At 39.2% G+C, this 12,786-nt stretch overlaps 1 protein-coding gene across 11 annotated transcripts in view; it reads right to left on the reverse strand.

Moving 5' to 3' along the window:
• Positions 1-12,786, reverse strand: part of NRIP1 (nuclear receptor interacting protein 1) — a 146,311-nt gene that overhangs the window by 13,685 nt on the left and 119,840 nt on the right. For 5 of the 11 annotated variants that reach the window (XM_084511793.1, XM_084511791.1, XM_084511789.1 and 2 more), the window contains one exon: positions 11,266-11,314. The exons of the other annotated variants lie outside the window; for them this stretch is intronic. The gene's annotated coding sequence lies outside the window, so the exon portion shown is untranslated. The remainder of the gene's footprint in view (positions 1-11,265; positions 11,315-12,786) is intronic. 11 annotated transcript variants of the gene reach the window in all.

The following is a 12,786-nucleotide window of genomic DNA, read 5'->3' on the forward strand; positions in this document are numbered from 1 at the left end:
AGCAGTGAGATGATGCAGAGCACAATGAAGTTACGGTCTACAGAAAGATTCCTAGATGCACTAGGAATGGAAATTGCAAGAGAATCATTCAGTGAACTAAACGTGAGCATGGAAAGTGAGAGTGGCTGTCCCAGAATTATTTGGTATTGAGCTCGATTTGTCTTTGACTTTAGCAGGCAGGAAGGATGTATTCAGAGTGGTGGTATAAGCATTTCAGTTGACTTTTTGCTAAGGTTATAAGCAGTGAAAGAGGCCTGATTCAACAACCAACTGTACCAAACCCACAGAGCTGCACAAGCGTGCAGGTACTTCAACAGTACTTAAGCATGTGCTTTAAGAGAATCAAGTATTTAAGTGTTTTGCTAAATCCCCGCTTTATGTCAGAAATCTATTGAGATGAATGGAGCAGCTGAGACCTCTTCACAGGTTTGATTCAGGCTGTCAAGACATTTTGAAGGTTCTATTTGAAAATGTATTTTTTTATTTTATATTTTTTTAAAGGAGAAAAAAGCAAATGTAATCAGATTACTGAGAAAAAATCAGCAACAGGTGACTTCTTCCACAATTGCACACTAGAGAGCTTGGGAATCAACAAGCCTTCTTCACTACAAATTTGTAAAAATGCAACTTGTTCCCTGTGATCGTAGGATACCACTGAGAAAGCAAAAATAGGCTTCCTCCCAACAACCTGGCATGTTGTTCATCCCTACTGACTCCAAAAGACATTTTAAACATGGAAAGGATAGCCAACCACTTTTAAAAGGCCCTGTCAGGAGAGGGCAGGCTGGGGATCATGTTGCAGCAGGAGGAGGTGGTGCCAGGCTTTCCCCAGGGGCTCCCCAGGCCCTGCAGAAGCAGCTGAGCCCCTGTGCACCCGGGGCTCTTCCCTCAGTGCTACCTAGCAGTCCTGCTGCATGCCGGATCACCGCCTGCTCTTCAAAATAGCCCTTTGCGTTGTGGCGGGGTTAGCAACAGCAGTAACTTCAGGGCTTCAAAGTATTCACAAGCATATGAGGCGGGAAAGCCTTTGCCCTGCTGCTTTGCTAGGCTGTGTACTGCCAAACACAAGCGAGGCCTTGGTTTCTCTTGTTCAGAGCATTAGGCAGCAGAAGGGGGGTTGAGTTGAAGGGAAGAATGCCAAACCAGCCCCATCACGGCCTTCTGACAGTTTCAGCTGCTTAAACAGCTTTTTAAAAATTCTGCAGAGAACTGGTCCCGTAACAGTTGACTCGATAGCTTGAAGAGATGCAAAGAGATAGCATTTTATTAAAGCACACAAAACACTGAGAAGTCTTAAGTCACGTAAAACTGGTGTTAAACATGGAACCAACACCACAGCAGACAAGAAATGTTTATTTTCCTAGGGCAATAAGATATGACAGGCCATTGGACCGAAAAATAACCCAATTGTTCTGGCAAGTATGGACTAGTTAGGTTTACTTGGGCTTTTGTTTTAAAGCCTTCTGCAGTATAAATGCTAATGAGTGTAGCTGTTAACTGTGGTCCCAGTCACACAAGGAAGGGGCAACTGTTCATGCATCGTCCCTGTGGGGTGTGAAGCGGGGGATCCAGACATCTAATCTCAGTGTCACTCCGTTCTCAGACTTCACATGGGCTTCTCCACAGTCCGGGAATCTGTGACTCACCCAGACCATGCCATACCACCGCACAGCATTGTGGAGCTTTGGGATGATACATAATATGTCAAGAGGGAATATAATATTTCCACTGTCTGTTTAAATGAGGTGAGGAAATGTCAGAGAGATTTTCATGTTTATGCAGATAGCCTTTCAGGGAAGCAGCAGGGCAGATAGGGGACATCTACGCACACGGGAGGAGAGAAGCAGGAGCTGGAACACCTCAAACTCTGAGGCAAAGTATTTTTACATGAAAGACCAAAGGCCTGAGCTGTGCTGGCTAACCTGTGACTTTTACAGACCCTGGGGAAGCGCTCTTTGCGAAGGAACCCTATTTGACTTGGAGGTGTGCCTCTCCAAGAGAGGGGTCAGTAAGAGCATAAATGACAGCCATCTGAGAACAGTGGCTGTCAGAGAGAAAGATATGCCCGTGCTGCAGCCCGATGTGTACAGAAGACAGCCAAGATAGCTTGGGTGCCAGAGTACGTCTAGCCTGGTGGCAAGGAAGCCCACAGAGGTTAGCCTGGGAAGCAGGGTATAGAATTATAGAATCATTTAGGTTGGAAAAGGCCTCTAAGATCCTCAAGTTGAACCATTAACCAATGCTGCCAAGTCTACCACTAAACCATGTCCCTAAAGCACCACATCCACACATCTTTTGAGTACCTCTAGGGACAGTGACTCAGCTGCTTCCCTGGGCAGCCTGCTCCAATGCATCACTACTAACACAGTGCTGGTTCCAGCATTCAACCTCTCCCAGCAAAATCCTCCACACAGTGCGCAGGCAGTCTTAAAATCATAGCGCATGTCAGCCTACCTTAAACTAGTATTTTTTAATCTAGTAAGTAGAAGCATTGAACTTGACAGAAATGATCATGCTTATGTATGGGAAGACCCCACCTTATTCACGCAACTTTCATTTTACACTTGTAACTGAGTATTTCATGGAAATTTCAGTCAATTCCTCAGCACAGACTCGTGCACAAGAATTTCTTCTCACAAATACTACTGGAGGAACAGTTCTTTTTGCAACACTTTTACAGAACTAAAGAGTGTCTTCAAGTTAATTTCTTGATCAGGATATGCTGTCATTTAGATAAGAACTCAGAAACACGCTCTTTGCCAGTTCTACTATGAAGGCGAACAGATGTTCGGTCTACAGATACCACCTGTGAAGGAACTGAGTATTTGACATCTAAAACTGCTTCATGAAACACTGCTCAATGATCTTTTCTGCTGTTGAATGCAGGATAGGCAGAAACTAAACGTTAAGGCTGGAAAATGAAAACAGTCCTTCCTCCAAAGTAAGGGTAGAAATCCCAGGTAGCCCATATCAGTAAATCCCAACTAACTTTGGTAGCATTTGGATCAAAGCTCAGAAATATAGTGGACAGAAAGGCCTTTGTTAATTGAGTCTTCCTATTCAAGACACCAAGAGCAAATGGGCACAAAAAAATATAGCAAGATCTGACTGTAGGATAGAGGGGTAGATACGCAACAAAATACACAGGTAGGTACAGCAGAACAGACAGAGGATGCATCTTTCCATTTTTTGTAAACCACTTTCATAGCAATAAGAAATTAAAAGAAAACTGACAACCAGATTCCCATTGCCCCTTCCTCCCTACCCCCACAAATGCTTATCACTGATTATACATTTAACTGTGTCAGTTCCCCAAGAATGAAACTTGATTAATATACAGTGAAGAAATCAATGTTCTCTTCAGGACAATCATGCTTTTGAGTTATGATCAATGCAGATAATGCACTTCCACACATCTCTGACCTTCCCTCTTGTTAGAGGAATCTGAAGATACAGCCATTTCTCCACAGCACTACAATAAAATTGTGTATTCCTTGGATTTGGTGGAATAACTGTACATACATGTTCAGTAATTTGTCATGTAAGTAATTTTATGTTATTTTAACCAATAATTGGTTTCACAAAGGCCAAGCTACACCTGATTAAAAATAAGGCACACTTCTTATTGCCAGTAGTGGTTGTGTTCCACTTGGGACCATGTGTCCCATGGCTAGCTGTGAATAAGAGCCACTTTCGTGACTTTCAGCAGAATAGGTTTCAACTAACGGAAAACACACACAGCAATTCCACAGTAAGGTGGATCACACTCGTGCAGTATTCAATTATATGTTTTTTAAAAAAAGTATATATCCATGTTAAAAGTCTGGGTGATTATGTATTTATTTTTTAAGTGAAAGGGCAATATAGTTTCTATGCTAGTGAGAGACTTCAGCCTTTTATAGGTCATGTTTCTAAAGGCTAAGGACACAGAAAAAGCTCATATAACTTCTACTAAGTGGGAAAGGAAAAATCTGCTTTAACAAGAGGGTTTCTTGTAGTTCAATTACAATTAAAAAATATTTTTTCTCTAAAGCAGCAATAAAATCAAGCAGAAATGATTATACAACTTAAGAACCAATTTTAGTGAAACCTGAAGAGAAAAAGCCATCAACATCCTGTACAGAATGTCACAAATTCCTCATTTTACCAGTGGGCCAGAATTAATCTGCAAACATTCAAAACAAATCCCCAGCTAAAACACTAAAAGCCTTTTAAGTCACACAGATGTATACAGAGACGAATAGACAATTAATGATACTCTCAAACTTCAGGAACTGGGTTGCTACTCATCCTGATCCACGAGTCAAATTGACCTAAGTCATGAGTCAAATTGGAACAGTTAAAATACTGACTTCACAAAAAAAAAAAATTAATGCAAACTATGGCTCTGTATACACTGCAACAAAATCGTGGTAGGAACAGTGGAAGGCTGGCAAGGGCAAGTGTTTAACTACCCCTTAATACAAGGGCATGAACTTTGAAGTAATTTCTCAAATTTTATGTTGATAAAAATGACAAGCATTTTAAGCAGAAAGATGATATGCTGTCATGAAGTTGTGGAATACAGCTTTTACTAATATGTTTTATATCTGTCTTTTGTGAGTGCTATATGAAGGACATAATTACAAAAGAGTAATAAATAACTGTTTATCATTACTGATTGTTCCATTAATGTCAAGAAAGTTGAAATAGGTACACATTTTAAGATGATATAAAACAAAACAACATAGATGTGGAATTGATTCTAAGTGTGTGATTTTCCACATGCAAGAATGCAGCCAGCAAAATGAAAGAGCTATTAAAAATAAACCTATCATCTCTTACTTACATGTAAGCATTAGCTAATTTGGGACCATCTTTCATAGTACACGTCAAACCAACAACTTCACTAAGCCTTTATAAAGCCATATGCCTACAGTGTCAGTTACAAAACCAGCTTCACGTCCATGTTAGATATGTCTAAAATTAAGCCTGTTCTCAAGAACCCTACTGAACATGCACAGCACTGGTGAATCATTAACTGTCTGCTAGTGAGTCCCATCCCTCTGTAGAACAAAAAAGAGTCAACCTCAGTCACCATGAAGAACTCTAATAATAAAAAAACCAGACTAGTTCAGAAGCTGCACATTTAAAGGCATATAAAAACATGGTTCCACAGGAATTTGTCTGATTTAAGCATGAAGCTACTGCCAAAACATGTAGCGTTGTCTTGCTCTATGGATTTTCAGCTGCTTGCTCCTGCTGCCTTCCTTACATTTCAAGGCATATTCCTACAGAAAGCTCCTACAGGACAAGTAGGACTAAAGACCTCATTGACACCGATGTGAACCCCAAAGAAGCTGTTGACTGGTTGTTTCACAGTTCTCCGTGTGGGGATGCGTGACTGCTGCAGTGGTGTGGGGAAGGACAGAGGGCAGGACCTACGTCTATAAGTGCCAAACCACACTTTTGTCAAATGAAAGCAAAAAGGAACATTGCCACTGCTGAGATTCTCTAGACAGAAACCACCATCTCCAGACAGAATGTCTCTACTGAACACTGAAGAGTTCACTAGTCAGATGAAGATACCTTTAAGAAGCATTTCCTAAACAGAATTAAATATTTATATATATGCATATATATCTCCAATGTTCTTTTCAGTCACTGTGAAATTTGAAAAGCTCACTGAAAATAATTCAAATTACTTTTATTTTTATATTATAGTGAGGCATCCCCTGAAGCCGCAGTATAAATCCTATTAAACTGAACTTAGTTTGTCCATCCCAAAAATAGATTTGACATACAAACACATACACAAGGTCAAGGTCACAGATCAGCAAGAAGGATTACAAAGAGGACTGATGTAAGAGCTGGCATTTGATCACAGCTCCTAAATTATTTATTTATTTAGTGTGCTTACCAGAAATACCACCACATTTTCTTCACATTGGTGCATTACATGTTTTAAGTATTCCCCACCTTTAAGAGCAGCTGACCTGGGCTTATTTGTGTTAACAAGAGATATTAGGCAGGGTATCAAATAAACTAAGGAATGCCTCTTGCGTTAAATGAAAACAAAGTGGAAGACACCACTTTTTGCCATCTTTTTTTTTTCACTCTATTCAATACATATTAAATCACAAATTTGAAAGGAGAACCCCCTCAGAAGTATAGGACATAGAAGTAAGACCGCTGACACAGAATCAGAACCTCAAGTTTATAACTCTGAGTTACTTATCTTAATATAGCAATTGTGTATTTGAATGTGCACTGCCAAACACAACACTCACTCATCTAACCTAATTAGCTGTGAGCACAGCATATATTTCTCAATTAAAAAAAAAAAAAAAAAAAAAAAAAAGAACCTTGTAACATAAGGTCTGTGCAGAATACAATCAGACTAACCTCTTCTGTAATCAGGACACTTGCCTCCTAGAAAGCTGCTTTAATACTGAACACTGAGTAAGTGAGCAGATTAAAACACAGTAGCAACAGTTGAAAGACTCATTAAAACTCAGCAGCTGAAAATAGTTAGCAATGGAGGTCATTTACTGATCTTCCATCCATTCACTCACTCACTGATACGTTCTCAAGCCTTTAACCACATGCTGATGAATAATTATTGTACAGATCATGTCCACCAGACACACCTTCTGACAAACAGGAGAAAGATGAGGAGTCTTGAGCAACACAATGTCATAACGTTCAAACACCATCACAAAGTTTCTGTAACTACATTATAACTTGCAATCTGAAGAACAGGATGGCTTGTACTCTGAGTCCCCACTTTCAACACCAGCAGCTCCGATGTTAGTCTAGACATGACTGGCAGTAGTTTATAATTAGACAGAGCGCTATGTCTATAAATAGGACTGTTCGTGTTGGTATAAAGCTTTCGTTAGAACTCCATTTGGACTAACCTGCTTAACTCATATGTGGGACTCTCAGGCATCACCAGTAAAACCTTTATGTCATTACACATCCATCTTCATCTCGTTCCTGTTTCAAGATTTGTTTACTGATTTTTCTGTCTAATTTTTGTACAGATACTACATTTGCAGCACTCTACCTGTTTTATTGGGTTGGCTCAGTTACTAATGAATAGGCCTTAAACAAAAAAGATGAGAGAAATAATGCCAGCTAAGAAGACTGCTCCGTTCTTAACAATATCCTTCATGTGAGTTAGATTGTCACTCCTTTCAGCTATAGTAGTACTGCATGAGCTGCTACAGACACACACAAGTCACTCCTGAAGCCTTGCATGCGAGCTTCTCAGCACAACAGTATAGTGTTTTTAGCTCTGATACTGATTCATGCCATCTTAAAACAGTCACTGGTTTAAGATCAAACTAAGCTAGGTTTCAGACCTTGGGGCAATACAATTCTGCTAACCCTTTTCTAACCCCTTTGAACAAAATGGGAGGAAAGTATAGTTTGTTTGTTTTTTTTATTAATGGAATTTTTATCTTTCCTGTTCTGTAAAAGTTTGAGAAATCTTCTCACTGCATTAAAATGTTATAAAGAAAAATAAATCTGGTGTCCTTCTACAACAGGGTTACAGCATTAGTGGATAGGTGAAGAGCAACTGACATTATCTACCTGCACTTGTGCAAAGCATTTGACATTGTCCCACATGAAATCCTTGTCTCTAAATTGGAGAGACATAGATTTGACTGATGGACCACTTGATGGTTAAGGAATTGGCTGGATGGGTGCACTTGAAGAGTTGCAGTCAGTGGCTCAATGTCCAAATGAAGGGAAAGGATGCCATCCAGAAGGACCTGGACAGGCTTTAGAGGTGGGCCTGTGAGAACCTCATGAAGTTCAACAAGGCCAAGTGCAAGGTCCTGCACCTGGGCCGGGATAATCTGGAGCACAAATACAGACTGAACAGAGAATGGATTGAGAGCAGCCTTGAAGAGAATGACTTAGGGGTGTTTGTTGATGAGAAGCTCAACATGAGCTAGCAATGTCCACTTGCAGCCCAAAACCCAATCATATCCTGGGCTGCATCAAAAGCAGTGTGGCCAGCAGGTCAATGGAGGTGATTCTCTCCATGCTCTGCTCTTCTAAGATCCCACCTGGAGTCCTGAGTTCATCTCTGGGCCTGCCAGCACAAAAAGGACGTGGACATATTAGAACAAGTCCAGAGGAGGTCCACAAAGATGATCAAGGGGCTGAAGCAACCCTCCTATGAAGACAGGTTGGCGGAGTTGTTTAGTCTGGAGAAGAGAAGGCTGCAGAGAGAACTTATATCAATTTTCAAATACCTAAAAGGGGCCTACAGGAAAGCCTGAGGTATCTATTTCTCTATCAGGTAGTGTAGGGATAGGACAAGGGGTAATGGCTTTAAACAAAAAAAAGAGTTGATTTAGATTAGACATTAGGAAGAATTTCTTTATTCTGAGGGTGGTAAGGCCCTGGAACAGGTTTCCCAGAGAAACTGTGGATGCCCCATCCCTGGAGGTGTTCAAGGTTGCAATTCAGGTTGGATGGGGCTTTGAGCAACCTGGTTTAGTGGAAGGTGTCCCTACCCATGGCAGGAGGCTTGGAATCAAATGATCTTTAAGGTCCCTTCCAACACAAACCGTACTATGATTCTAAGAAATAAATCAGGCAATGATTATGATTCAAGATCAAAGGTACCAGAGGTTCATTCAACATCTGCAAATAGTCATCTGCTTTCTCTCATTTGTCAAGAAAGAAACACGCATGAAAATATGCAAGGCATTTCACAACCAAAAATATTTTAAGAAAAAAGAAACACAGTAGTTTGTATGTAGTATTTATCTGACACTTCAAACCAAGTCTATGTGGAGCCTAATAGCTTAAGTTTACAAACACAAAAAATCTAATGCTTTTTTTTTTTTTTTCCACACTTTCATTGAGCTATATTGCTGTGAACAGTTGTTGGTTAAGTATCACCTTAGGTCTCCTCTACCGCTTATAAAATCTTTTTCTTTAATCATTATAACCAGATCAAATAAAATCTTAACTAAAACAAGTCAGCAGCACTTTTTTGCCTCTTGTTAAATGTAAGTTCACACACTATATCCTCTGCAGGAGCAGGGGGCTTCAGCTACTTCTGAGTTTGGGATCAAAACCCATGGTTAAGTCAAAGGGATTTTGTACACTGCTATCAATGGGCAGTGACTATTTTAAGTTTTTCTTACTGTGACGACATAATGTCTGAAACACAATTTTATTTCTATACAGAGAATCCTAATAGGCAAAATCATAGCACTCAGCCGAGAGCCTAAAAATGTAAATGTAGGCCATTTTAAGTGTGCTGTCCTTCAAAAGATGGTAATGACAAACTACAATGAATGACTAGCCAATAGAACAAAAACAAATATGTCAGCTATCACGAAGAAGAAAGCGTTTTTGATCAATTCAGTAGTAAAGTAGTTCACAACAATGGATTATCTTGAAGTAATGGCTGGCTGCTCATGACTGATTTTGTAAAGGTACTACTTTATTTTTCTTTAACAAAAGAAAATATTGTATTTACATGTAAAACATACAATCAAGAAGTATTTTAAAATATTCAAAATGTCAGTTAGATGAATGCTTTAATAGTAACTCCTCTCCACTTTTTTCTACTTATTTATTTTTACTAACAAATTAGATCTTACATCTGTTTTTTTTTTTTGTTTGTTTTTTTTTGTTTTGTTTTGTTTTGTTTTTTAAAACTTTATAGGGCATCCAAATAATGGAAAGATTATGTATATATACCAATTCGTGCATCAGAGAAGCATTAAATTTTACGCAACATACATTAATGTTGCAGAACTAGGCACCTGGATAGATGGGTATCTACCATACTGAAAACCAGTAATAGACCACCAGTTTAAAAATCCCGACTAATAAAGTTGGAGCTCTAGAAGTTAACGTAAACTGTTTCACATTCAAGATTTAAATATTTTTCTTACTATAATCAGTTAAGATTTCCTTTTCCAAACTAGACTTGCAAGACTGATTATTCCACCTTGCCTGGTCCTTAAGTCGTTCAACGCACACCGATCATAACAAGTGATCTGGTAGCCCACAAGCTGGGAGTCTGATACCTGTTCATCATCTAACAAAAAAAAGCTAGTGGTAACAATGAAAGACAATGTGTGACAGGTAATAAATCCCCTTCTGTAAATCTTCTCAGTTCTGAGGGCAGGGATGGAGAACAACACGGGACTATCTCAAAATTGTAATTTTGTTTTAGTCTGTTTACTTAACGTCTATCGATAAAGTGCAGAGAGAATACAATTTTCACAAAACAAGAGAACTCTGTCACAAACCCAGTAAATAAACACAGAAAACTTCAAGTTATCATAAACTATGTGTCATGTAGTAAAGTCATTATCTAATAGTATCGAAACCCACAACTCTATCAATTCAGCCAAGCAGACTAGATATTATTTGCAGCTTAATCTGCCCTGGTCAAGATCTGAGCATGGCTGAAGGGTCACAATCCATGTCCTTTGTGTTACACAAAGCCATCTTTCCTCGACATACCTTGCAGAATCGTTTCCCAGCTCAATATACCAGCATAAATAACTCCAGTGTTTTCTGGATCAACAGATAGTAAGGCATTGTCAGTGACCTGAATATAACTGGTAAGTTTCATTGGCTGCATGTGTTCTTACTAGCCTGTATTATTATTATTACTATTAAAAAAGAGCACTTAAAATAATCCTGCCATAAAGCTAGAGGTTTTTGTTCAATCCCCATTGCTAAATTTGGCCAATAAATGATACCAAAGAACTTCATTAAAGATTACACCTATCTAGTATCTTTCAACAGCAGTTCTGGTTCTTACATACCTGCAGAACCTAACAGGACTGCAAAATGACTCACAGATACCAAATTAATGCAGAAGTGAATCATGCTGGACAGCTGAGGTGTAAGCCAAACTGTGCAACAAAGAAAGACCAGTAGGGATAGGAGGGTTGCAGCAGCCACTTGTCTCAAACAATATTTATACTCTAAAAGCATACAATTTAAAATCCATTTGTTGAGAAAAGGCGACAAGTTCTGGTGGTCAGGTGATGATGTCTTTAGCTTCCCAGGATACTTTCAGCAGATTGCTTAATAGGGTGCCAAGCTAACAATCTCACGAGAAAGAGATCGAGGACTATGTGGGCATGTGAAATAAACCATCGTCTGACTCAGAATTCTTAGGAGGGGTAAGGTCTAAAGCTTGTGTGAATTAGGTATAGTTACCAATCTATGCCTGGAATGAAAAAAATACAGTGTAAAAAACTTCTCTAGTTCATGGGCAGAAACTCATACCTTGAAAGTGTCAATGCTGGAACTTTATGAATCTGCTTTTCACTCCACCCTGCCAAAAATAAATACATTAGAATCAGAATGTGGAAAATGAAGATGGAAATCAATTTTTTTTTCCACTTTACTGTTAAAGTCATTCTGTTAGTTCACTATTAGCCCATGAAAGGGAGACTGTCTTTCTTAAGACGGCATCAACAGACAAGACTAGACTAAAATAGTTTCTCCCTAAAGCTGGTTATACTTGTGGTCAGTTTCTGACAATAACAGAGCTTGACCACGGTATAAGAGCTGAACAAGGTGTCAAAGGTAGCATGACGTTAACAGAGGATATGGGTCTCCCCACCCCATTAATATTATCCATTTTGTCCTCCCAAAAAAGTTGGCAATAGGAGATTATTATTATTCTGATATTCCTGCTATCCACTTACTGATGATGACTTAAAAAAAAAAAAAAAAAATTGACATTGCATTCTGCTTTTCTAAAATTTTACTTGTCTTTTCCTTAAGTTACCTTCATTCAGCTTTCTCTCAAATCCCTACAACTCCACATCCAGCAACCCTTCTGCACTACACGAAACATAGCCATTACTGTAATCCTTCCTCTCAACACACTGAGCATATAACCCTTCACTTCAATTGTTTTTCTCTTGCTCTAGATGAGGTTTAAAATTTATCATCCAAGTTCTACAGACATTAATAACTCTTTCATTTCTACCCACATAGCTTAACCACTTACTGCATTTCTCTTCCTTCCTCTCTTTTCCACAAACACCCATTTTAATCGAAATATTCAGGCACCTTTCACACAGGAAATTCCATTATGCTCCTGCACTGCTCCCCAGACAAAAATCAGCTACAATCTTGAGGCTCACTCTCAACAACAGTAAGTCAGCATAGCAGAAATTAATCCAAATCCACCAAAATACCTCCAGGAAAACCACATGCCAAGAACACAGATTATGTATGTTGCTTGCCTTTCTTCACATATTCACACTCTACTATTTGTCCTCTTTCCTTCATCATAGTCTATACCAAGTTTAAAATCAATACATCTTCATCCATGAGATGCTGAGTACATAAATAATTTGAGTTCAGCTGGACAATGGCTAGACGAAGCCTTAGAGCAAGCCTGGCCTCCAGAATAAGTGTTTTCCCTTCCTTAGGGTACAAGAAGTAAATGCCTGTATTGTTTTTGCAGCAGTATAACCATGCACCTTGCTGTAACAATGCAACAATGTATCAATGCACTTGATAGCTTTCTTTTACCACATATGATTGGAAGGGTAGGGAAGAGTAAGACACAAAAATATCAACACACTGAAATATTAATGATAAGGAAGAAAGGGTACAGAAGGGTTAAAATTTACCATGAAAGTGCTCCCCTTCTCTTGAGCTGCTGATCTTAAAAGGAGTTAGCAGCAAGAGCTCTTTCCCTTCCCTGGCTGGCAGAATGAAAATCCCCCTGCCCTGTTGCAAGCTGTTTTCACTTCAGAGAGCAATGGTCAAAGACAGACCAGAAAGTCC

This window comes from Aythya ferina (genome assembly GCF_964211825.1).
Source record: "Aythya ferina genome assembly, chromosome: 1".
Classification (NCBI taxonomy): Eukaryota; Metazoa; Chordata; class Aves; order Anseriformes; family Anatidae; genus Aythya; species Aythya ferina.